Source organism: Phyllobates terribilis, unplaced genomic scaffold (assembly GCF_046119375.1).
Source record: "Phyllobates terribilis strain yellow unplaced genomic scaffold, ASM4611937v1 Scaffold_9__5_contigs__length_417890890, whole genome shotgun sequence".
Lineage (NCBI taxonomy): Eukaryota > Metazoa > Chordata > Amphibia > Anura > Dendrobatidae > Phyllobates > Phyllobates terribilis.
Genome location: NW_027362769.1, coordinates 7,613,393 through 7,638,576, shown reverse-complemented (window position 1 = coordinate 7,638,576; position 25,184 = coordinate 7,613,393).

Below are 25,184 nucleotides of genomic sequence, written 5' to 3'. Positions count from 1 at the left end.
AGCAGTTTGTGGTACTCATTCTATTAGGCCATCTATACTAAGCTCCACAAGCTTTCAAATTACTAACAATTTTTAGCTGCATCTTGCCTGTAAAGTAATTTTGGGCATATTAGCAGTGTGTGGAACTCACTCTATTAGACCATCTATACTAACCTCCACCAGCTTTCAAATTACTAATAATTTTTAGCAGCATCTTGCTTGTAAAATAATTTTGGGCATATTAGCAGTGTGTGGTACTCATTCTATTAGGCTATCTATACTAAGCTCCACCAACTTTCAAATTACTAATAATTTTTAGCTGCATCTTGCCTGTAAAATAATTTTGGGCATATTAGCAGTGTGTGGTACTCATTATTTTAGGCCATCTATTTTAAGCTCCACCAGCTTTCAAATTACTAATAATTTTTAGCTGCATCTTGCCTGTAAAACTATTTTGGGCATATTAGCAGTGTGTGGTACTCATTCTATTAGGCCGACTATACTAAGCTCCACCAGCTTTCAAATTACTAATAATTTTTAGCTGCATCTTGCCTGTAAAATTATTTTGGGCATATTAGCAATGTGTGGTACTCATTCTATTAGGCCATCTATACTAAGCTCCACCAGCTTTCAAATTACTAATAATTTTTAGCTGCATCTTGCCTGTAAAATTATTTTGGGCATATTAGCAGTGTGTGGTACTCATTCTATTAGGCCATCTATAATAAGCTCCACCAGCTTTCAAATTACTAATAATTTTTAGCTGCATCTTGCCTGTAAAATAATTTTGGTCATATTAGCAGTGTGTGGTACTCATTCTATTAGGCCATCTATGCTAAGCTCCACCAGCTTTCAAATTACTAATAATTTTAAGCTGCATCTTGCCTGTAAAATTATTTTGGGCATATTAGCAGTGTGTGGTACTCATTCTATTAGGTCATCTACACTAAGCTCCACCAGCTTTCAAATTACTAATAATTTTTAGCTGCATCTTGCCTGTAAAATAATTTTGGGCATATTAGCAGTGTGTGGTACTCATTCTATTATGCCGTCTATACTAAGCTCCACCAGCTTTCAAATTTCAAATAATTTTTAGCTGCATCTTGCCTGTAAAATAATTTTGGGCATATTAGCAGTGTGTGGTACTCATTCTAATAGGCCATCTATACTAAGCTCCACCAGCTTTCAAATTACTAATAATTTTTAGCTGCATCTTGGCTGTAAAATAATGTTGGGCATATTAGCAGTGTGTGGTACTCATTCTATTAGGCCATCTATACTAATCTCCACCAGCTTTCAAATTACTAATAATTTTTAGCTGCACAATTTTGGCCATATTAGCAGTGTGTGGTACTCATTCTATTAGGCCATCTATACTAAGCTCCACCAGCTTTTAAATTACTACTAATTTTTAGCTGCATCTTGCCTGTAAAATAATTTTGGGCATATTAGCAGTTTGTGGTACTCATTCTATTTGGCCATCTATACTAAGCTCCACCAGCTTTCAAATTACTAATAATTTTTAGCTGCATCTTGCCTGTAAAATTATTTGGGGCATATTAGCAGTGTGTGGTACTCATTCTACTAGGCTGTGTATACTAAGCTCCGCCAGCTTTCAAATTGCTAATAATTTTTAGCAGCATCTTGCCTGTATAATAATTTTGGGCATATTAGCAGTGTGTGGTACTCATTCTATTAGGCCATCTATACTAAGCTCCACCAGCTTTCAAATTACTAATAATTTTGAGCTGCATATTGCCTGTAAAATAATTTTGGGCATATTAGCAGTGTGTGGTACTCATTCTATTAGGCCATCTATACTAAGCTCCAGTAGCTTTCAAATTACTAATAATTTTTAGCTGCATCTTGCCTGTAATATAATTTTGGCCATATTAGCAGTGTGTGGTACTCATTCTATTAGGCCATCTATACTAAGCTCCACCAGCTTTCAAATTACTAATAATTTTTAGCTGCATCTTGCCTGTAAAATAATTTTGACCATATTAGCAGTGTGTGGTGCTCATTCTATTAGTCCATCTATACTATGCTCCACAAGCTTTCAAATTACTAACAATTTTTAGCTGCATCTTGCCTGTAAAGTAATTTTGGGCATATTAGCAGTGTGTGGAACTCACTCTATTAGGCCATCTATACTAACCTCCACCAGCTTTCAAATTACTAATAATTTTTAGCAGCATCTTGCTTGTAAAATAATTTTGGGCATATTAGCAGTGTGTGGTACTCATTCTATTAGGCTATCTTTACTAAGCTCCACCAGCTTTCAAATTACTAATAATTTTTAGCTGCATCTTGCCTGTAAAATAATTTTGGGCATATTAGCAGTGTGTGGTACTCATTCTATTAGGCCATCTATACTAAGCTCCACCAGCTTTCAAATTACTAATAATTTTTAAATTTTTAGCTGCATCTTGCCTATAAAATTATTTTGGGCATATTAGCAGTGTGTGGTACTCATTCTATTAGGCCGTCTATACTAAGCTCCACCAGCTTTCAAATTACTAATAATTTTTAGCTGCATCTTGCCTGTAAAATTATTTTGGGCATATTAGCAGTGTGTGGTACTCATTCTATTAGGCCATCTATACTAAGCTCCACCAGCTTTCAAATTACTAATAATTTTTAGCTGCATCTTGCCTGTAAAATTATTTTGGGCATATTAGCAGTGTGTGGTACTCATTCTATTAGGCCATCTATACTAAGCTCCACCAGCTTTCAAATTACTACTAATTTTTAGCTGCATCTTGCCTCTAAAATAATTTTGGTCATATTAGCAGTGTGTGGTACTCATTCTATTAGGCCATCTATACTAAGCTCCACCAGCTTTTAAATTACTAATAATTTTAAGCTGCATCTTGCCTGTAAAATTATTTTGGGCATATTAGCAGTGTGTGGTACTCATTCTATTACGTCATCTATACTAAGATCCACCAGCTTTCAAATTACTAATAATTTTTAGCTGCATCTTGCCTGTAAAATAATTTTGGGCATATTAGCAGTGTGTGGTACTCATTCTATTAGGCCATCTATACTAAGCTCCACCAGCTTTCAAATTACTAATAATTTTTAGCTGCATCTTGCCTGTAAAATAATTTTGTCCATATTAGCAGTGTGTGGTTCTCATTCTATTAGGCCATCTCTACTAAGCTCCACAATCTTTCAAATTACTAACAATTTTTAGCTGCATCTTGCCTGTAAAGTAATTTTGGGCATATTAGCAGTGTGTGGAACTCACTCTATTAGGCCATCTATACTAACCTCCACCAGCTTTCAAATTACTAATAATTTTTAGCAGCATCTTGCTTGTAAAATAATTTTGGGCATATTAGCAGTGTGTGGTACTCATTCTATTAGGCTATCTATACTAAGCTCCACCAGCTTTCAAATTACTAATAATTTTGAGCTGCATCTTGCCTGTAAAATAATTTTGGGCATATTAGCAGTGTGTGGTACTCATTATTTTAGGCCAACTATTTTAAGCTCCACCAGCTTTCAAATTACTAATAATTTTTAGCTGCATCTTGCCTGTAAAACTATTTTGGGCATATTAGCAGTGTGTGGTACTCATTCTGTTAGGCCGTCTATACTAAGCTCCACCAGCTTTCAAATTACAAATAATTTTTAGCTGCATCTTGCCTGTAAAATTATTTTGGGCATATTAGCAGTGTGTGGTACTCATTCTATTAGGCCATCTATACTAAGCTCCACCAGCTTTCAAATTACTAATAATTTTTAGCTGCAGCTTGCCTGTAAAATTATTTTGGGCATATTAGCAGTGTGTGGTACTCATTCTATTAGGCCATCTATACTAAGCTCCACCAGCTTTCAAATTACTAATAATTTTTAGCTGCATCTTGCCTGTAAAATAATTTTGGGCATATTAGCAGTGTGTGGTACTCATTCTATTAGGCCATCTATACTACGCTCCACCAGCTTTCAAATTACTAATAATTTTAAGCTGCATCTTGCCTGTAAAATTATTTTGGGCATATTAGCAGTGTGTGGTACTCATTCTATTAGGTCATCTATACTAAGCTCCACCAGCTTTCAAATTACTAATAATTTTTAGCTGCATCTTGCCTGTAAAATAATTTTGGGCATATTAGCAGCATGTAGTACTCATTCTATTATGCCATCTATACTAAGCTCCACCAGCTTTCAAATTTCAAATAATTTTTAGCTGCATCTTGCCTGTAAAATAATTTTGGGCATATTAGCAGTGTGTGGTACTCATTCTATTAGGCCATCTATACTAAGCTCCACCAGCTTTCAAATTACTAATAATTTTTAGCTGCATCTTGCCTGTAAAATAATTTTTTCCATATTAGCAGTGTGTGGTACTCATTCTACTAGCCCATCTATGCTAAGCTCCACAAGCTTTCAAATTACTAAGAATTTTTAGCTGCATCTTGCCTGTAAAGTAATCTTGGGCATATTAGCAGTGTGTGGAACTCTCTCTATTAGGCCATCTATACTAACCTCCACCAGCTTTCAAATTACTAATAATTTTTAGCAGCATCTTGCTTGTAAAATAATTTTGGGCATATTAGCAGTGTGTGGTACTCATTCTATTAGGCTATCTATACTAAGCTCCACCAGCTTTCAAATTACTAATAATTTTTAGCTGCATCTTGCCTGTAAAATAATTTTGGGCATATTAGCAGTGTGTGGTACTCATTATTTTAGGCCATCTATTTTAAGCTCCACCAGCTTTCAAATTACTAATAATTTTTAGCTGCATCTTGCCTGTAAAACTATTTTGGGCATATTAGCAGTGTGTGGTACTCATTCTATTAGGCCGTCTATACTATGCTCCACCAGCTTTCAAATTACTAATAATTTTTAGCTGCATCTTGCCTGTAAAATAATTTTGGCCATATTAGCAGTGTGTGGTACTCATTCTATTAGGCCATCTATACTAAGCTCCACAAGCTTTCAAATTACTAACAATTTTAGCTGCATCTTGCCTGTAAAGTAATTTTGGGCATATTAGCAGTGTGTGGAACTCTCTCTATTAGGCCATCTATACTAACCTCCACCAGCTTTCAAATTACTAATAATTTTTAGCAGCATCTTGCTTGTAAAATAATTTTGGGCATATTAGCAGTGTGTGGTACTCATTCTATTAGGCTATCTATACTAAGCTCCACCAGCTTTCAAATTACTAATAATTTTTAGCTGCATCTTGCCTGTAAAATAATTTTGGGCATATTAGCAGTGTGTGGTACTCATTATTTTAGGCCATCTATTTTAAGCTCCACCAGCTTTCAAATTACTAATAATTTTTAGCTGCATCTTGCCTGTAAAACTATTTTGGGCATATTAGCAGTGTGTGGTACTCATTCTATTAGGCCGTCTATACTATGCTCCACCAGCTTTCAAATTACTAATAATTTTTAGCTGCATCTTGCCTGTAAAATAATTTTGGCCATATTAGCAGTGTGTGGTACTCATTCTATTAGGCCATCTATACTAAGCTCCACAAGCTTTCAAATTACTAACAATTTTAGCTGCATCTTGCCTGTAAAGTAATTTTGGGCATATTAGCAGTGTGTGGAACTCTCTCTATTAGGCCATCTATACTAACCTCCACCAGCTTTCAAATTACTAATAATTTTTAGCAGCATCTTGCTTGTAAAATAATTTTGGGCATATTAGCAGTGTGTGGTACTCATTCTATTAGGCTATCTATACTAAGCTCCACCAGCTTTCAAATTACTAATAATTTTTAGCTGCATCTTGCCTGTAAAATAATTTTGGGCATATTAGCAGTGTGTGGTACTCATTATTTTAGGCCATCTATTTTAAGCTCCACCAGCTTTCAAATTACTAATAATTTTTAGCTGCATCTTGCCTGTAAAACTATTTTGGGCATATTAGCAGTGTGTGGTACTCATTCTATTAGGCCGTCTATACTAAGCTCCACCAGCTTTCAAATTACTAATAATTTTTAGCTGCATCTTGCCTGTAAAATTATTTTGGGCATATTAGCAGTGTGTGGTACTCATTCTATTAGGCCATCTATACTAAGCTCCACCAGCTTTCAAATTACTAATAATTTTTAGCTGCATCTTGCCTGTAAAATTATTTTAGGCATATTAGCAGTGTGTGGTACTCATTCTATTAGGCCATCTATACTAAGCTCCACCAGCTTTCAAATTACTAATAATTTTTAGCTGCATCTTGCCTGTAAAATAATTTTGGGCATATTAGCAGTGTATGGTACTCATTCTATTAGGCCATCTATACTAAGCTCCACCAGTTTTCAAATTACTAATAATTTTAAGCTGCATCTTGCCTGTAAAATTATTTTGGGCATATTAGCAGTGTGTGGTACTCATTCTATTAGGTCATCTATACTAAGCTCCACCAGCTTTCAAATTACTAATAATTTTTAGCTGCATCTTGCCTGTAAAATAATTTTGGGCATATTAGCAGTGTGTGGTACTCATTCTATTATGCCGTCTATACTAAGCTCCACCAGCTTTCAAATTTCAAATAATTTTTAGCTGCATCTTGCCTGTAAAATAATTTTGGGCATATTAGCAGTGTGTGGTACTCACTCTAATACGCCGTCTATACTAAGCTCCACCAGCTTTCAAATTACTAATAATTTTTAGCTGCATCTTGGCTGTAAAATAATGTTGGGCATATTAGCAGTGTGTGGTACTCATTCTATTAGGCCATCTATACTAAGCTCCACCAGCTTTTAAATTACTACTAATTTTTAGCTGCATCTTGCCTGTAAAATAATTTTGGGCATATTAGCAGTGTGTGGTACTCATTCTATTTGGCCATCTATACTAAGCTCCACCAGCTTTCAAATTACTAATAATTTTTAGCTGCATCTTGCCTGTAAAATTATTTTGGGCATTTTAGCAGTGTGTGGTACTCATTCTACTAGGCCGTCTATACTAAGCTCCACCAGCTTTCAAATTGCTAATAATTTTTAGCAGCACCTTGCCTGTAAAATAATTTTGGGCATATTAGCAGTGTGTGGTACTCATTCTATTAGGCCATCTATACTAAGCTCCACCAGCTTTCAAATTACTAATAATTTTTAGCTGCATCTTGCCTGTAATATAATTTTGGCCATATTAGCAGTGTGTGGTACTCATTCTATTAGGCCATCTATACTAAGCTCCATCAGCTTTCAAATTACTAATAATTTTTAGCTGCATCTTGCCTGTAAAATAATTTTGGCCATATTAGCAGTGTGTGGTACTCATTCTATTTGGCCATCTATACTAAGCTCCACCAGCTTTCAAATTACTAATAATTTTGAGCTGCATATTGCCTGTAAAGTAATTTTGGGCATATTAGCAGTGTGTGGCACTCACTCTATTAGGCCATCTATACTAAGCTCCACCAGCTTTCAAATTACTAATAATTTTGAGCTGCATGTTGCCTGTAAAATAATTTTGGGCATATTAGCAGTGTGTGGTACTCATTCTATTAGGCCATCTATACTAAGCTCCACCAGCTTTCAAATTACTAATAATTTTTAGCCGCATCTTGCCTGTAATATAATTTTGGCCATATTAGCAGTGTGTGGTACTCATTCTATTAGGCCATCTATACTAAGCTCCAAAAGCTTTCAAATTACTAATAATTTTTAGCTGCATCTTGCCTGTAAAATAATTTTGGCCATATTAGCAGTGTGTGGTGCTCATTCTATTAGGCCATCTATACTAAGCTCCACAAGCTTTCAAATTACTAACAATTTTTAGCTGCATCTTGCCTGTAAAGTAATTTTGGGCATATTAGCAGTGTGTGGAACTCACTCTATTAGGCCATCTATACTAACCTCCACCAGCTTTCAAATTACTAATAATTTTTAGCAGCATCTTGCTTGTAAAATAATTTTGGGCATATTAGCAGTGTGTGGTACTCATTCTATTAGGCTATCTTTACTAAGCTCCACCAGCTTTCAAATTACTAATAATTTTTAGCTGCATCTTGCCTGTAAAATAATTTTGGGCATATTAGCAGTGTGTGGTACTCATTATATTAGGCCATCTATACTAAGCTCCACCAGCTTTCAAATTACTAATAATTTTTAGCTGCATCTTGCCTGTAAAATTATTTTGGGCATATTAGCAGTGTGTGGTACTCATTCTATTAGGCCGTCTATACTAAGCTCCACCAGCTTTCAAATTACTAATAATTTTTAGCTGCATCTTGCCTGTAAAATTATATTGGGCATATTAGCAGTGTGTGGTACTCATTCTATTAGGCCATCTATACTAAGCTCCACCAGCTTTCAAATTACTAATAATTTTTAGCTGCATCTTGCCTGTAAAATTATTTTGGGCATATTAGCAGTGTGTGGAACTCATTCTATTAGGCCATCTATACTAAGCTCCACCAGCTTTCAAATTACTACTAATTTTTAGCTGCATCTTGCCTGTAAAATAATTTTGGTCAAATTAGCAGTGTGTGGTACTCATTCTATTAGGCCATCTATACTAACCTCCACCAGCTTTTAAATTACTAATAATTTTAAGCTGCATCTTGCCTGTAAGATAATTTTTGGCATATTAGCAGTGTGTGGTACTCATTCTATTAGGCAATCTATACTAAGCTCCACCAGCTTTCAAATTACTAATAATTTTAAGCTGCATCTTGCCTGTAAAATTATTTTGGGCATATTAGCAGTGTGTGGTACTCATTCTAATAGGCCATCTATACTAAGCTCCACCAGCTTTCAAATTACTAATAATTTTTAGCTGCATCTCTCCTGTAAAATAATTTTGGGCATATTAGCAGTGTGTGGTACTCATTCTAATAGGCCACCTATACTAAGCTCCAACAGCTTTCAAATTACTAATAATTTTTAGCTGCATCTTGCCTGTAAAATAATGTTGGGCATATTAGCAGTGTGTGGTACTCATTCTATTAGGCCATCTATATTAAGCTCCACCAGCTTTTAAATTACTGCTAATTTTTAGCTGCATCTTGCCTGTAAAATAATTTTGGGCATATTAGCAGTGTGTGGTACTCATTCTATTTGGCCATCTATACTAAGCTCCACCAGCTTTCAAATTACTAATAATTTTAAGCTGCATCTTGCCTGTAAAATAATTTTGGGCATATTAGCAGTGTGTGGTACTCATTCTATTTGGCCATCTATACTAAGCTCCACCAGCTTTCAAATTGCTAAGAATTTTTAGCAGCATCTTGCCTGTAAAATAATTTTGGGCATATTAGCAGTGTGTGGTACTCATTCTATTAGGCCATCTATACTAAGCTCCACCAGCTTTCAAATTACTAATAATTTTTAGCTGCATCTTGCCTGTAATATAATTTTGGCCATATTAGCAGTGTGTGGTACTCATTCTATTAGGCCATCTATACTAAGCTCCACCAGCTTTCAAATTACTAATAATTTTTAGCTGCATCTTGCCTGTAAAATAATTTTGGCCATATTAGCAGTGTGTGGTACTCATTCTATTAGGCCATCTATACTAAGCTCCAGCAGCTTTCAAATTACTAATAATTTTGAGCTGCATATTGCCTGTAAAGTAATTTTGGGCATATTAGCAGTGTGTGGCACTCACTCTATTAGGCCATCTATATTAAGCTCCACCAGCTTTCAAATTACTAATAATTTTGAGCTGCATATTGCCTGTAAAATAATTTTGGGCATATTAGCAGTGTGTGGTACTCATTCTATTAGGCCATCTATACTAAGCTCCACCAGCTTTCAATTTACTAATAATATTTAGCTGCATCTTGCCTGTAATATAATTTTGGCCATATTAGCAGTGTGTGGTACTCATTCTATTAGGCCATCTATACTAAGCTCCACCAGCTTTCAAATTACTAATAATTTTTAGCTGCATCTTGCCTGTAAAATAATTTTGGCCATATTAGCAGTGTGTGGTACTCATTCTATTAGGCCATCTATACTAAGCTCCACAAGCTTTCAAATTACTAACAATTTTTAGCTGCATCTTGCCTGTAAAGTAATTTTGGGCATATTAGCAGTGTGTGGAACTCACTCTATTAGGCCATCTATACTAACCTCCACCAGCTTTCAAATTACTAATAATTTTTAGCAGCATCTTGCTTGTAAAATAATTTTGGGCATATTAGCAGTGTATGGTACTCATTCTATTAGACTATCTATACTAAGCTCCACCAGCTTTCAAATTACTAATAATTTTTAGCTGCATCTTGCCTGTAAAATAATTTTGGGCATATTAGCAGTGTGTGGTACTCATTATATTAGGCCGTCTATACTAAGCTCCACCAGCTTTCAAATTACTAATAATTTTTAGCTGCATCTTGCCTGTAAAATAATTTTGGTCATATAAGCAGTGTGTGGTACTCATTCTATTAGGCCATCTATACTAAGCTCCACCAGCTTTCAAATTACTAATAATTTTAAGCTGCATCTTGCTTGTAAAATTATTTTGGGCATATTAGCAGTGTGTGGTACTCATTCTATTAGGTCATCTATACTAAGCTCCACCAGCTTTCAAATTACTAATAACTTTTAGCTGCATCTTGCCTGTAAAATTATTTTGGGCATATTAGCAGTGTGTGGTACTCACTCTATTAGGCCATCTATACTGAGCTCCACCAGCTTTCAAATTACTAATAATTTATAGCTACATCTTGCTTGTAAAATAATTTTGGGAATATTAGCAGTGTGTGGTACTCATTCTATTATACCATCTATACTAAGCTCCACCAGCTTTCAAATTACTAATAATTTTTAGCTGCATCTTGCCTGTAAAATTATTTTGGGCATATTAACAGTGTGTGGTACTCATTCTATTAGGCCATCTATACTAAGCTCCACCAGCTTTCAAATTACTAATAATTTTTAGCTGCATCTTGCCTGTAAAATTATTTTGGGCATATTAGCAGTGTGTGGTACTCATTCTAATAGGCCATCTATACTAAGCTCCACCAGCTTTCAAATTACTAATAATTTTTAGCTGCATCTTGCCTGTAAGATAATTTTGGGCATATTAGCAGTGTGTGGTACTCATTCTATTAGGCCATCTATACTAAGCTCCACCAGCTTTCAAATTACTAATAATTTTTAGCTGCATCTTGCCTGTAAAATTATTTTGGGCATATTAGCAGTGTGTGGTACTCACTCTATTAGGCCATCTATACTAAGCTCTACCAGCTTTCAAATTACTAATAATTTTTAGCTGCATCTTGCCTGTAAAATAATTTTGGGCATATTAGCAGTGTGTGGTACTCATTCTATTAGGCCATCTATACTAAGCTCCACCAGCTTTCAAATTACTAATAATTTTTAGCTGCATCTTGCCTGTAATATAATTTTGGCCATATTAGCAGTGTGTGGTACTCATTCAATTAGGCCATCTATACTAAGCTCCACCAGCTTTCAAATTACTAATAATTTTTAGCTGCATCTTGCCTGTAAAATAATTTTGGCCATATTAGCAGTGTGTGGTACTCATTCTATTAGGATATCTATACTAAGCTCCACCAGCTTTCAAATTACTAATAATTTTGAGCTGCATATTGCCTGTAAAGTAATTTTGGGCATATTAGCAGTGTGTGGTACTCATTATATTAGGCCGTCTATACTAAGCTCCACCAGCTTTCAAATTACTAATAATTTTTAGCTGCATCTTGCCTGTAAAATAATTTTGGTCATATAAGCAGTGTGTGGTACTCATTCTATTAGGCCATCTATACTAAGCTCCACCAGCTTTCAAATTACTAATAATTTTAAACTGCATCTTGCCTGTAAAATTATTTTGGGCATATTAGCAGTGTGTGGTACTCATTCTATTAGGTCATCTATACTAAGCTCCACCAGCTTTCAAATTACTAATAACTTTTAGCTGCATCTTGCCTGTAAAATTATTTTGGGCATATTAGCAGTGTGTGGTACTCACTCTATTAGGCCATCTATACTGAGCTCCACCAGCTTTCAAATTACTAATAATTTATAGCTACATCTTGCCTGTAAAATAATTTTGGGAATATTAGCAGTGTGTGGTACTCATTCTATTATACCATCTATACTAAGCTCCACCAGCTTTCAAATTACTAATAATTTTTAGCTGCATCTTGCCTGTAAAATTATTTTGGGCATATTAACAGTGTGTGGTACTCATTCTATTAGGCCATCTATACTAAGCTCCACCAGCTTTCAAATTACTAATAATTTTTAGCTGCATCTTGCCTGTAAAATTATTTTGGGCATATTAGCAGTGTGTGGTACTCATTCTAATAGGCCATCTATACTAAGCTCCACCAGCTTTCAAATTACTAATAATTTTTAGCTGCATCTTGCCTGTAAGATAATTTTGGGCATATTAGCAGTGTGTGGTACTCATTCTATTAGGCCATCTATACTAAGCTCCACCAGCTTTCAAATTACTAATAATTTTTAGCTGCATCTTGCCTGTAAAATTATTTTGGGCATATTAGCAGTGTGTGGTACTCACTCTATTAGGCCATCTATACTAAGCTCTACCAGCTTTCAAATTACTAATAATTTTTAGCTGCATCTTGCCTGTAAAATAATTTTGGGCATATTAGCAGTGTGTGGTACTCATTCTATTAGGCCATCTATACTAAGCTCCACCAGCTTTCAAATTACTAATAATTTTTAGCTGCATCTTGCCTGTAATATAATTTTGGCCATATTAGCAGTGTGTGGTACTCATTCAATTAGGCCATCTATACTAAGCTCCACCAGCTTTCAAATTACTAATAATTTTTAGCTGCATCTTGCCTGTAAAATAATTTTGGCCATATTAGCAGTGTGTGGTACTCATTCTATTAGGATATCTATACTAAGCTCCACCAGCTTTCAAATTACTAATAATTTTGAGCTGCATATTGCCTGTAAAGTAATTTTGGGCATATTAGCAGTGTGTGGCACTCACTCTATTAGGCCATCTATACTAAGCTCCACCAGCTTTCAAATTACTAATAATTTTGAGCTGCATATTGCCTGTAAAATAATTTTGGGCATATTAGCAGTGTGTGGTACTCGTTCTATTAGGCCATCTATACTAAGCTCCACCAGCTTTCAAATTACTAATAATTTTTAGCTGCATCTTGCCTGTAAAATAATTTTGGGCATACTAGCAGTGTGTGGTACTCATTCTATTAGGCCATCTATACTAAGCTCCACCAGCTTTCAAATTACTAATAATTTTAAGCTGCATCTTGCCTGTAAAATTATTTTGGGCATATTAGCAGTGTGTGGTACTCATTCTATTAGGTCATCTATACTAAGCTCCACCAGCTTTCAAATTACTAATAATTTATAGCTACATCTTGCCTGTAAAATAATTTTGGGAATATTAGCAGTGTGTGGTACTCATTCTATTATACCATCTATACTAAGCTCCACCAGCTTTCTAATTACTAATAATTTTTAGCTGCATCTTGCCTGTAAAATTATTTTGGGCATATTAACAGTGTGTGGTACTCATTCTATTAGGCCATCTATACTAAGCTCCACCAGCTTTCAAATTACTAATAATTTTTAGCTGCATCTTGCCTGTAAAATTATTTTGGGCATATTAGCAGTGTGTGGTACTCATTCTAATAGGCCATCTATACTAAGCTCCACCAGCTTTCAAATTACTAATAATTTTTAGCTGCATCTTGCCTGTAAGATAATTTTGGGCATATTAGCAGTGTGTGGTACTCATTCTATTAGGCCATCTATACTAAGCTCCACCAGCTTTCAAATTACTAATAATTTTTAGCTGCATCTTGCCTGTAAAATTATTTTGGGCATATTAGCACTGTGTGGTACTCACTCTATTAGGCCATCTATACTAAGCTCTACCAGCTTTGAAATTACTAATAATTTTTAGCTGCATCTTGCCTGTAAAATAATTTTGGGCATATTAGCAGTGTGTGGTACTCATTCTATTAGGCCATCTATACTAAGCTCCACCAGCTTTCAAATTACTAATAATTTTTAGCTGCATCTTGCCTGTAATATAATTTTGGCCATATTAGCAGTGTGTGGTACTCATTCAATTAGGCCATCTATACTAAGCTCCACCAGCTTTCAAATTACTAATAATTTTTAGCTGCATCTTGCCTGTAAAATAATTTTGGCCATATTAGCAGTGTGTGGTACTCATTCTATTAGGATATCTATACTAAGCTCCACCAGCTTTCAAATTACTAATAATTTTGAGCTGCATATTGCCTGTAAAGTAATTTTGGGCATATTAGCAGTGTGTGGCACTCACTCTATTAGGCCATCTATACTAAGCTCCACCAGCTTTCAAATTACTAATAATTTTGAGCTGCATATTGCCTGTAAAATAATTTTGGGCATATTAGCAGTGTGTGGTACTCGTTCTATTAGGCCATCTATACTAAGCTCCACCAGCTTTCAAATTACTAATAATTTTTAGCTGCATCTTGCCTGTAATATAATTTTGGCCATATTAGCAGTGTGTGGTACTCATTCTATTAGGCCATCTATACTAAGCTCCACCAGCTTTCATATTACTAATAATTTTAGCTGCATCTTGCCTGTAAAATAATTTTGGCCATATTAGCAGTGTGTGGTACTCATTCTATTAGGCCATCTACACTAAGCTCCACCAGCTTTCAAATTACTAATAATTTTGAGCTGCATATTGCCTGTAAAGTAATTTTGGGCATATTAGCAGTGTGTGGAACTCACTCTATTAGGCCATCTATACTAAGCTCCACCAGCTTTCAAATTACTAATAATTTTTAGCTGCATCTTGCCTGTAAAATAATTTTGGGCGTATTAGCAGTGTGTGGTACTCATTCTATTAGGCCATCTATACTAAGCTCCACCATCTTTAAAATTCCTATTAATTTATAGCTGCATCTTGCCTGTAAAATAATTTTGGGCATATTAGCAGTGTGTGGTACTCATTCTATTATACCATCTATGCTAAGCTCCACCAGCTTTCAAATTACTAATAATTTTTAGCTGCATCTTGCCTGTAAAATTATTTTGGGCATATTAGCAGTGTGTGGTACTCATTCTATTAGGCCATCTATACTAAGCTCCACCAGTTTTCAAATTACTAATAATTTTTAGCTGCATCTTGCCTGTAAAATTATTTTGGCCATATTAGCAGTGTGTGGTACTCATTCTATGAGGCCATCTATACTAAGCTCCACCAGCTTTCAAATTACTAATAATTTTTAGCTGCATCTTGCCTGTAAGATAATTTTTGGCATATTAGCAGTGTGTGGTACTCATTCTATTAGGCAATCTATACTAAGCTCCACCAGCTTTCAAATTACTAATAATTTTAAGCTGCATCTTGCCTGTAAAATTATTTTGGGCATATTAGCAGTGTGTGGTACTCATTCTAATAGGCCATCTATACTAAGCTCCACCAGCTTTCAAATTACTAATAATTTTTAGCTGCATCTCTCCTGTAAAATAATTTTGGGCATATTAGCAGTGTGTGGTACTCATTCTAATAGGCCACCTATACGAAGCTCCAACAGCTTTCAAATTACTAATAATTTTTAGCTGCATCTTGCCTGTAAAATAATGTTGGGCATATTAGCAGTGTGTGGTACTCATTCTATTAGGCCATCTATATTAAGCTCCACCAGCTTTTAAATTACTGCTAATTTTTAGCTGCATCTTGCCTGTAAAATAATTTTGGGCATATTAGCAGTGTGTGGTACTCATTCTATTTGGCCATCTATGCTAAGCTCCACCAGCTTTCAAATTACTAATAATTTTAAGCTGCATCTTGCCTGTAAAATAATTTTGGGCATATTAGCAGTGTGTGGTACTCATTCTATTTGGCCATCTATACTAAGCTCCACCAGCTTTCAAATTGCTAAGAATTTTTAGCAGCATCTTGCCTGTAAAATAATTTTGGGCATATTAGCAGTGTGTGGTACTCATTCTATTAGGCCATCTATACTAAGCTCCACCAGCTTTCAAATTACTAATAATTTTTAGCTGCATCTTGCCTGTAATATAATTTTGGCCATATTAGCAGTGTGTGGTACTCATTCTATTAGGCCATCTATACTAAGCTCCACCAGCTTTCAAATTACTAATAATTTTTAGCTGCATCTTGCCTGTAAAATAATTTTGGCCATATTAGCAGTGTGTGGTACTCATTCTATTAGGCCATCTATACTAAGCTCCAGGAGCTTTCAAATTACTAATAATTTTGAGCTGCATATTGCCTGTAAAGTAATTTTGGGCATATTAGCAGTGTGTGGCACTCACTCTATTAGGCCATCTATATTAAGCTCCACCAGCTTTCAAATTACTAATAATTTTGAGCTGCTTATTGCCTGTAAAATAATTTTGGGCATATTAGCAGTGTGTGGTACTCATTCTATTAGGCCATCTATACTAAGCTCCACCAGCTTTCAATTTACTAATAATATTTAGCTGCATCTTGCCTGTAATATAATTTTGGCCATATTAGCAGTGTGTGGTACTCATTCTATTAGGCCATCTATACTAAGCTCCACCAGCTTTCAAATTACTAATAATTTTTAGCTGCATCTTGCCTGTAAAATAATTTTGGCCATATTAGCAGTGTGTGGTACTCATTCTATTAGGCCATCTATACTAAGCTCCACAAGCTTTCAAATTACTAACAATTTTTAGCTGCATCTTGCCTGTAAAGTAATTTTGGGCATATTAGCAGTGTGTGGAACTCACTCTATTAGGCCATCTATACTAACCTCCACCAGCTTTCAAATTACTAATAATTTTTAGCAGCATCTTGCTTGTAAAATAATTTTGGGCATATTAGCAGTGTGTGGTACTCATTCTATTAGACTATCTATACTAAGCTCCACCAGCTTTCAAATTACTAATAATTTTTAGCTGCATCTTGCATGTAAAATAATTTTGGGCATATTAGCAGTGTGTGGTACTCATTATATTAGGCCGTCTATACTAAGCTCCACCAGCTTTCAAATTACTAATAATTTTTAGCTGCATCTTGCCTGTAAAATTATTTTGGGCATATTAGCAGTGTGTGGTACTCACTCTATTAGGCCATCTATACTGAGCTCCACCAGCTTTCAAATTACTAATAATTTATAGCTACATCTTGCCTGTAAAATAATTTTGGGAATATTAGCAGTGTGTGGTACTCATTCTATTATACCATCTATACTAAGCTCCACCAGCTTTCAAATTACTAATAATTTTTAGCTGCATCTTGCCTGTAAAATTATTTTGGGCATATTAACAGTGTGTGGTACTCATTCTATTAGGCCATCTATACTAAGCTCCACCAGCTTTCAAATTACTAATAATTTTTAGCTGCATCTTGCCTGTAAAATTATTTTGGGCATATTAGCAGTGTGTGGTACTCATTCTATTAGGCCATCTATACTAAGCTCCACCAGCTTTCAAATTACTAATAATTTTTAGCTGCATCTTGCCTGTAATATAATTTTGGCCATATTAGCAGTGTGTGGTACTCATTCAATTAGGCCATCTATACTAAGCTCCACCAGCTTTCAAATTACTAATAATTTTTAGCTGCATCTTGCCTGTAAAATAATTTTGGCCATATTAGCAGTGTGTGGTACTCATTCTATTAGGATATCTATACTAAGCTCCACCAGCTTTCAAATTACTAATAATTTTGAGCTGCATATTGCCTGTAAAGTAATTTTGGGCATATTAGCAGTGTGTGGTACTCATTATATTAGGCCGTCTATACTAAGCTCCACCAGCTTTCAAATTACTAATAATTTTTAGCTGCATCTTGCCTGTAAAATAATTTTGGTCATATAAGCAGTGTGTGGTACTCATTCTATTAGGCCATCTATACTAAGCTCCACCAGCTTTCAAATTACTAATAATTTTAAGCTGCATCTTGCCTGTAAAATTATTTTGGGCATATTAGCAGTGTGTGGTACTCATTCTATTAGGTCATCTATACTAAGCTCCACCAGCTTTCAAATTACTAATAACTTTTAGCTGCATCTTGCCTGTAAAATTATTTTGGGCATATTAGCAGTGTGTGGTACTCACTCTATTAGGCCATCTACACTGAGCTCCACCAGCTTTCAAATTACTAATAATTTATAGCTACATCTTGCCTGTAAAATAATTTTGGGAATATTAGCAGTGTGTGGTACTCATTCTATTATACCATCTATACTAAGCTCCACCAGCTTTCTAATTACTAATAATTTTTAGCTGCATCTTGCCTGTAAAATTATTTTGGGCATATTAACAGTGTGTGGTACTCATTCTATTAGGCCATCTATACTAAGCTCCACCAGCTTTCAAATTACTAATAATTTTTAGCTGCATCTTGCCTGTAAAATTATTTTGGGCATATTAGCAGTGTGTGGTACTCATTCTAATAGGCCATCTATACTAAGCTCCACCAGCTTTCAAATTACTAATAATTTTTAGCTGCATCTTGCCTGTAAAATTATTTTGGGCATATTAGCAGTGTGTGGTACTCACTCTATTAGGCCATCTATACTAAGCTCTACCAGCTTTGAAATTACTAATAATTTTTAGCTGCATCTTGCCTGTAAAATAATTTTGGGCATATTAGCAGTGTGTGGTACTCATTCTATTAGGCCATCTATACTAAGCTCCACCAGCTTTCAAATTACTAATAATTTTTAGCTGCATCTTGCCTGTAATATAATTTTGGCCATATTAGCAGTGTGTGGTACTCATTCAATTAGGCCATCTATACTAAGCTCCACCAGCTTTCAAATTACTAATAATTTTTAGCTGCATCTTGCCTGTAAAATAATTTTGGCCATATTAGCAGTGTGTGGTACTCATTCTATTAGGATATCTATACTAAGCTCCACCAGCTTTCAAATTACTAATAATTTTGAGCTGCATATTGCCTGTAAAGTAATTTTGGGCATATTAGCAGTGTGTGGCACTCACTCTATTAGGCCATCTATACTAAGCTCCACCAGCTTTCAAATTACTAATAATTTTGAGCTGCATATTGCCTGTAAAATAATTTTGGGCATATTAGCAGTGTGTGGTACTCGTTCTATTAGGCCATCTATACTAAGCTCCACCAGCTTTCAAATTACTAATAATTTTTAGCAGCATCTTGCCTGTAATATAATTTTGGCCATATTAGCAGTGTGTGGTACTCATTCTATTAGGCCATCTATACTAAGCTCCACCAGCTTTCATATTACTAATAATTTTAACTGCATCTTGCCTGTAAAATAATTTTGGCCATATTAGCAGTGTGTGGTACTCATTCTATTAGGCCATCTACACTAAGCTCCACCAGCTTTCAAATTACTAATAATTTTGAGCTGCATATTGCCTGTAAAGTAATTTTGGGCATATTAGCAGTGTGTGGAAATCACTCTATTAGGCCATCTATACTAAGCTCCACCAGCTTTCAAATTACTAATAATTTTTAGCTGCATCTTGCCTGTAAAATAATTTTGGGCGTATTAGCAGTGTGTGGTACTCATTCTATTAGGCCATCTATACTAAGCTCCACCATCTTTAAAATTCCTATTAATTTATAGCTGCATCTTGCCTGTAAAATAATTTTGGGCATATTAGCAGTGTGTGGTACTCATTCTATTATACCATCTATACTAAGCTCCACCAGCTTTCAAATTACTAATAATTTTTATCTGAATCTTGCCTGTAAAATAATGTTGGGCTTATTAGCAGTGTGTGGTACTCATTCTATTAGGCCACCTATACTAAGCTCCACCAGCTTTCAAATTACTAATAATTTTTAGCTGAATAATTTTGGCCATATTAGCAGTGTATGGAACTCACTCTATTAGGCCATCTATACTAAGCTCCACCAGCTTTCAAATTACTAATAATTTTTAGCTGCATCTTGACTGTAAAATAATTTTGGGCATATTAGCAGTATGTGGAACTCATTGTATTAGGCCATCTATACTAAGCTCCACCAGCTTTCAAATTACTAAAAATTTTTAGCTGCATCTTGCCTGTAAAATAATTTTGGGCATATTACCAGTGTGTGGTACTCATTCTATTAGGCCATCTATACTAAGCTCCACCAGCTTTCAAATTGCTAATAATTTTTAGCTGCATCTTGCCTGTAAAATAATTTTGGGCATATTAGCAGTGTGTGGTACTCATTCTATTAGGCCATCTATACTAAGCTCCACCAGCTTTCAAATTACTAATAATTTTTAGCTGGATCTTGCCTGTAAAATAATTTTGGGCATATTAGCTGTGTGTGGTACTCATTCTATTAGGCCATCTATTCTAAGCTCCACCAGCTTTCAAATTACTAATAATTTTTAGTCGCATAATTTTGGGCATATTAGCAGTGTGTGGTACTCATTCTATTAGGCCTTCTAAACTATGCTCCACCAGCTTTCAAATTACTACTAATTTTTTGCTGCATCTTGCATGTAAAATAATTTTGGGCATATTAGCAGTGTGTGGTACTCATTCTATTAGGCCATCTATACTAAGCTCCACCAGCTTTCAAATTACTAATAATTTTTAGCTGGATCTTGCCTGTAAAATAATTTTGGGCATATTAGCAGTGTGTGGTACTCATTCTATTAGGCCATCTATTCTAAGCTCCACCAGCTTTCAAATTACTAATAATTTTTAGTCGCATAGTTTTGGGCATATTAGCAGTGTTTGGTACTCATTCTATTAGGCCATCAATACTAAGCTCCACCAGCTTTAAAATTGCTAATAATTTTTAGCTGCATCTTGCATGTAAAATAATTTTGGGCATATTAGCAATGTGTCGTACTCAATCTAATAGGCCATCTGTACTAAGCTCCACCAGCTTTCAAATTACTAATAATTTTTAGCTGCATCTTGCCTGTAAAATAATTTTGGGCATATTAGCACTGTGTGGTACTCATTCTATTAGGCCATCTATACTAAGCTCCACCAGCTTTCAAATTACTAATAATTTTTAGCTGCATAATTTTGGGCATATTAGCAGTGTGTGGTACTCATTCTATTAAGCCATCTATGCTAAGCTACACCAGCTTTCAAATTACTACTAATTTTTAGCTGCATCTTGCCTGTAAAATAATTTTGGGCATATTAGCAGTGTGTGGTACTCATTCTATTAGGCCATCTATACTAAGCTCCACCAGCTTTCAAATTACTATTAATTTTTAGCTGCATTTTGCCTGTAAAATTATTTTGGCCATATTAGCAGTGTGTGGAACTCACTCTATTAGGCCATCTATACTAAGCTCCACCAGCTTTCAAATTATTAATAATTTTTAGCTGCATCTTGACTGTAAAATAATTTTGGGCATATTAGCAGTATGTGGAACTCATTGTATTAGGCCATCTATACTAAGCTCCACCAGCTTTCAAATTACTAATAATTTTTAGCTGCATCTTGCCTGTAAAATAATTTTGGGCATATTACCAGTGTGTGGTACTCATTCTATTAGGCCATCTATTCTAAGCTCCACCAGCTTTCAAATTACTAATAATTTTTAGTCCCATAAATTTGGGCATATTAGCAGTGTGTGGTACTCATTCTATTAGGCCTTCTAAACTAAGCTCCACCAGCTTTCAAATTACTACTAATTTTTTGCTGCATCTTGCATGTAAAATTATTTTGGCCATATTAGCAGTGTGTGGAACTCACTCTATTAGGCCATCTATACTAAGATCCACCAGCTTTCAAATTACTAATAATTTTAAGCTGCATCTTGCCTGTAAAAAAAATTTTGGGCATATTAGAAGTGTGTGGTACTCATTCTATTAGTCCATCTATACTAAGCTCCACCAGCTTTCAAATTACTAATAATTTTTAGCTGCATCTTGCCTGTAAAATAATTTTGGCCATATTAGCAGTGTGTGGTGCTCATTCTATTAGGCCATCTCTACTAAGCTCCACCAGCTTTCAAATTACTAATAATTTTTAGCTGCATATTGCTTGTAAAGTAAATTTGGGCATATTAGCAGTGTGTGGAACTAACTCTATTAGGCAATCTATAATAAGCTCCACCAGCTTTCAAATTACTAATAATTTTTAGCTGGATCTTGCCTGTAAAATAATTTTGGGCATATTAGCAGTGTGTGGTACTCATTCTATTAGGCCATCTATTCTAAGCTCCACCAGCTTTCAAATTACTAATAATTTTTAGTCCCATAAATTTGGGCATATTAGCAGTGTGTGGTACTCATTCTATTAGGCCTTCTAAACTAAGCTCCACCAGCTTTCAAATTACTACTAATTTTTTGCTGCATCTTGCATGTAAAATAATTTTGGGCATATTAGCAGTGTGTGGTACTCATTCTATTAGGCCATCTATACTAAGCTCCACCAGCTTTCAAATTACTAATAATTTTTAGCTGGATCTTGCCTGTAAAATAATTTTGGGCATATTAGCAGTGTGTGGTACTCATTCTATTAGGCCATCTATTCTAAGCTCCACCAGCTTTCAAATTACTAATAATTTTTAGTCGCATAGTTTTGGGCATATTAGCAGTGTGTGGTACTCATTCTATTAGGCCATCAATACTAAGCTCCACCAGCTTTAAAATTGCTAATAATTTTTAGCTGCATCTTGCATGTAAAATAATTTTGGGCATATTAGCAATGTGTCGTACTCAATCTAATAGGCCATCTGTACTAAGCTCCACCAGCTTTCAAATTACTAATAATTTTTAGCTGCATCTTGCCTGTAAAATAATTTTGGGCATATTAGCACTGTGTGGTACTCATTCTATTAGGCCATCTATACTAAGCTCCACCAGCTTTCAAATTACTAATAATTTTTAGCTGCATAATTTTGGGCATATTAGCAGCGTGTGGTACTCATTCTATTAGGCCATCTATGCTAAGCTACACCAGCTTTCAAATTACTACTAATTTTTAGCTGCATCTTGCCTGTAAAATAATTTTGGGCATATTAGCAGTGTGTGGTACTCATTCTATTAGGCCATCTATACTAAGCTCCACCAGCTTTCAAATTACTATTAATTTTTAGCTGCATCTTGCCTGTAAAATTATTTTGGCCATATTAGCAGTGTGTGGAACTCACTCTATTAGGCCATCTATACTAAGCTCCACCAGCTTTCAAATTATTAATAATTTTTAGCTGCATCTTGACTGTAAAATAATTTTGGGCATATTAGCAGTATGTGGAACTCATTGTATTAGGCCATCTATACTAAGCTCCACCAGCTTTCAAATTACTAATAATTTTTAGCTGCATCTTGCCTGTAAAATAATTTTGGGCATATTACCAGTGTGTGGTACTCATTCTATTAGGCCATCTATACTAAGATCCACCAGCTTTCAAATTACTAATAATTTTAAGCTGCATCTTGCCTGTAAAAAAATTTTTGGGCATATTAGAAGTGTGTGGTACTCATTCTATTAGTCCATCTATACTAAGCTCCACCAGCTTTCAAATTACTAATAATTTTTAGCTGCATCTTGCCTGTAAAATAATTTTGGCCATATTAGCAGTGTGTGGTACTCATTCTATTAGGCCATCTCTACTAAGCTCCACCAGCTTTCAAATTACTAATAATTTTTAGCTGCATATTGCTTGTAAAGTAAATTTGGGCATATTAGCAGTGTGTGGAACTAACTCTATTAGGCAATCTATAATAATCTCCACCAGCTTTCAAATTACTAATAATTTTTAGCTGCATCTTGCCTGTAAAATAATTTTGGGCATATTAGCAGTGTTTGGTACTCATTATATTAGGCCATCTATACTTAGCTACACCAGCTTGCAAATTACTAATAATTTTTAGCTGCATAATTTTGGGCATATTAGCAGTGTGTGGTACTCATTCTATTAGGCCATCTATACTAAGCTCCACCAGCTTTAAAATTACTAATAATTTTCAGCTGCATCTTGCCTGTAAAATAATTTTGGGCATATTAGCAGTGTGTGGTAATCATTCTATTATGCCATCTATACTAAGCTCCACCAGCTTTCAAATTTCTAATAATTTTTAGCTGCATCTTGCCTGTAAAATAATTTTGGGCATATTATCAGTGTGTGGTACTCATTCTATTAGGCCATCTATACTAAGCTCCACCAGCTTTCAAATTGCTAATAATTTTTAGCTGCATCTTGCCTGTAAAATAATTTTGGGCATATTAGCAGTGTGTGGTACTCATTCTATTAGGCCATCTATACTAAGCTCCACCAGCTTTCAAATTACTAATAATTTTTAGCTGCATCTTGCCTGTAAAATAATTTTGGGCATATTAGCAGTGTGTGGTACTCATTCTATTAGGCCATCTAATCTAAGCTCCACATGCTTTCAAATTACTAATAATTTTTAGCTGCATAATTTTGGGCATATTAGCAGTGTGTGGTACTCATTCTATTAGGCCATCTATGCTAAGCTACACCAGCTTTCAAATTACTACTAATTTTTAGCTGCATCTTGCCTGTAAAATAATTTTGGGCATATTAGCAGTGTGTGGTACTCATTCTAGTACGCCATCTATACTAAGCTCCACCAGCTTTCAAATTACTAATAATTTTTAGCTGCATCTTGCCTGTAAAATTATTTTGGGCATATTAGCAGTGTGTGGTACTCATTCTATTAGGCCGTCTATACTAAGCTCCACCAGCTTTCAAATTACTAATAATTTTTAGCTGCATCTTGACTGTAAAGTAATTTTGGGCATATTAGCAGTGTGTGGTACTCATTCTATTATGCCATCTATACTAAGCTCCACCAGCTTTCAAATTTCTAATAATTTTTAGTTGCATCTTGCCTGTAAAATAATTTTGGGCATATTAGCACTGTGTGGTACTCATTCTATTAGGCCATCTATACTAAGCTCCGCCAGCTTTCAAATTACTAATAATTTTTAGCTGCATCTTGCCTGTAAAATAATTTTGGGCATATTTGCAGTGTGTGGTACTCATTCTATTAGGCCATCTATACTAAGCTCCACCAGCTTTCAAATTACTAATAATTTTTAGCTGCATCTTGCCTGTAAAATAATTTTGGCCATATTAGCAGTGTGTGGTACTCATTCTATTAGGCCATCTATACTAAGCTCCACCAGCTTTCAAATTACTAATAATTTTTAGCTGCATATTGCCTGTAAAGTAATTTTGGGCATATTAGCAGTGTGTGGTACTCATTCTATTAGGCCATCTATACTAAGCTCCACCAGCTTTAAAATTACTAATAATTTTTAGCTGCATCTTGCCTGCAAAATAATTTTGGGCATATTAGCAGTGTGTCGTACTCATTCTAA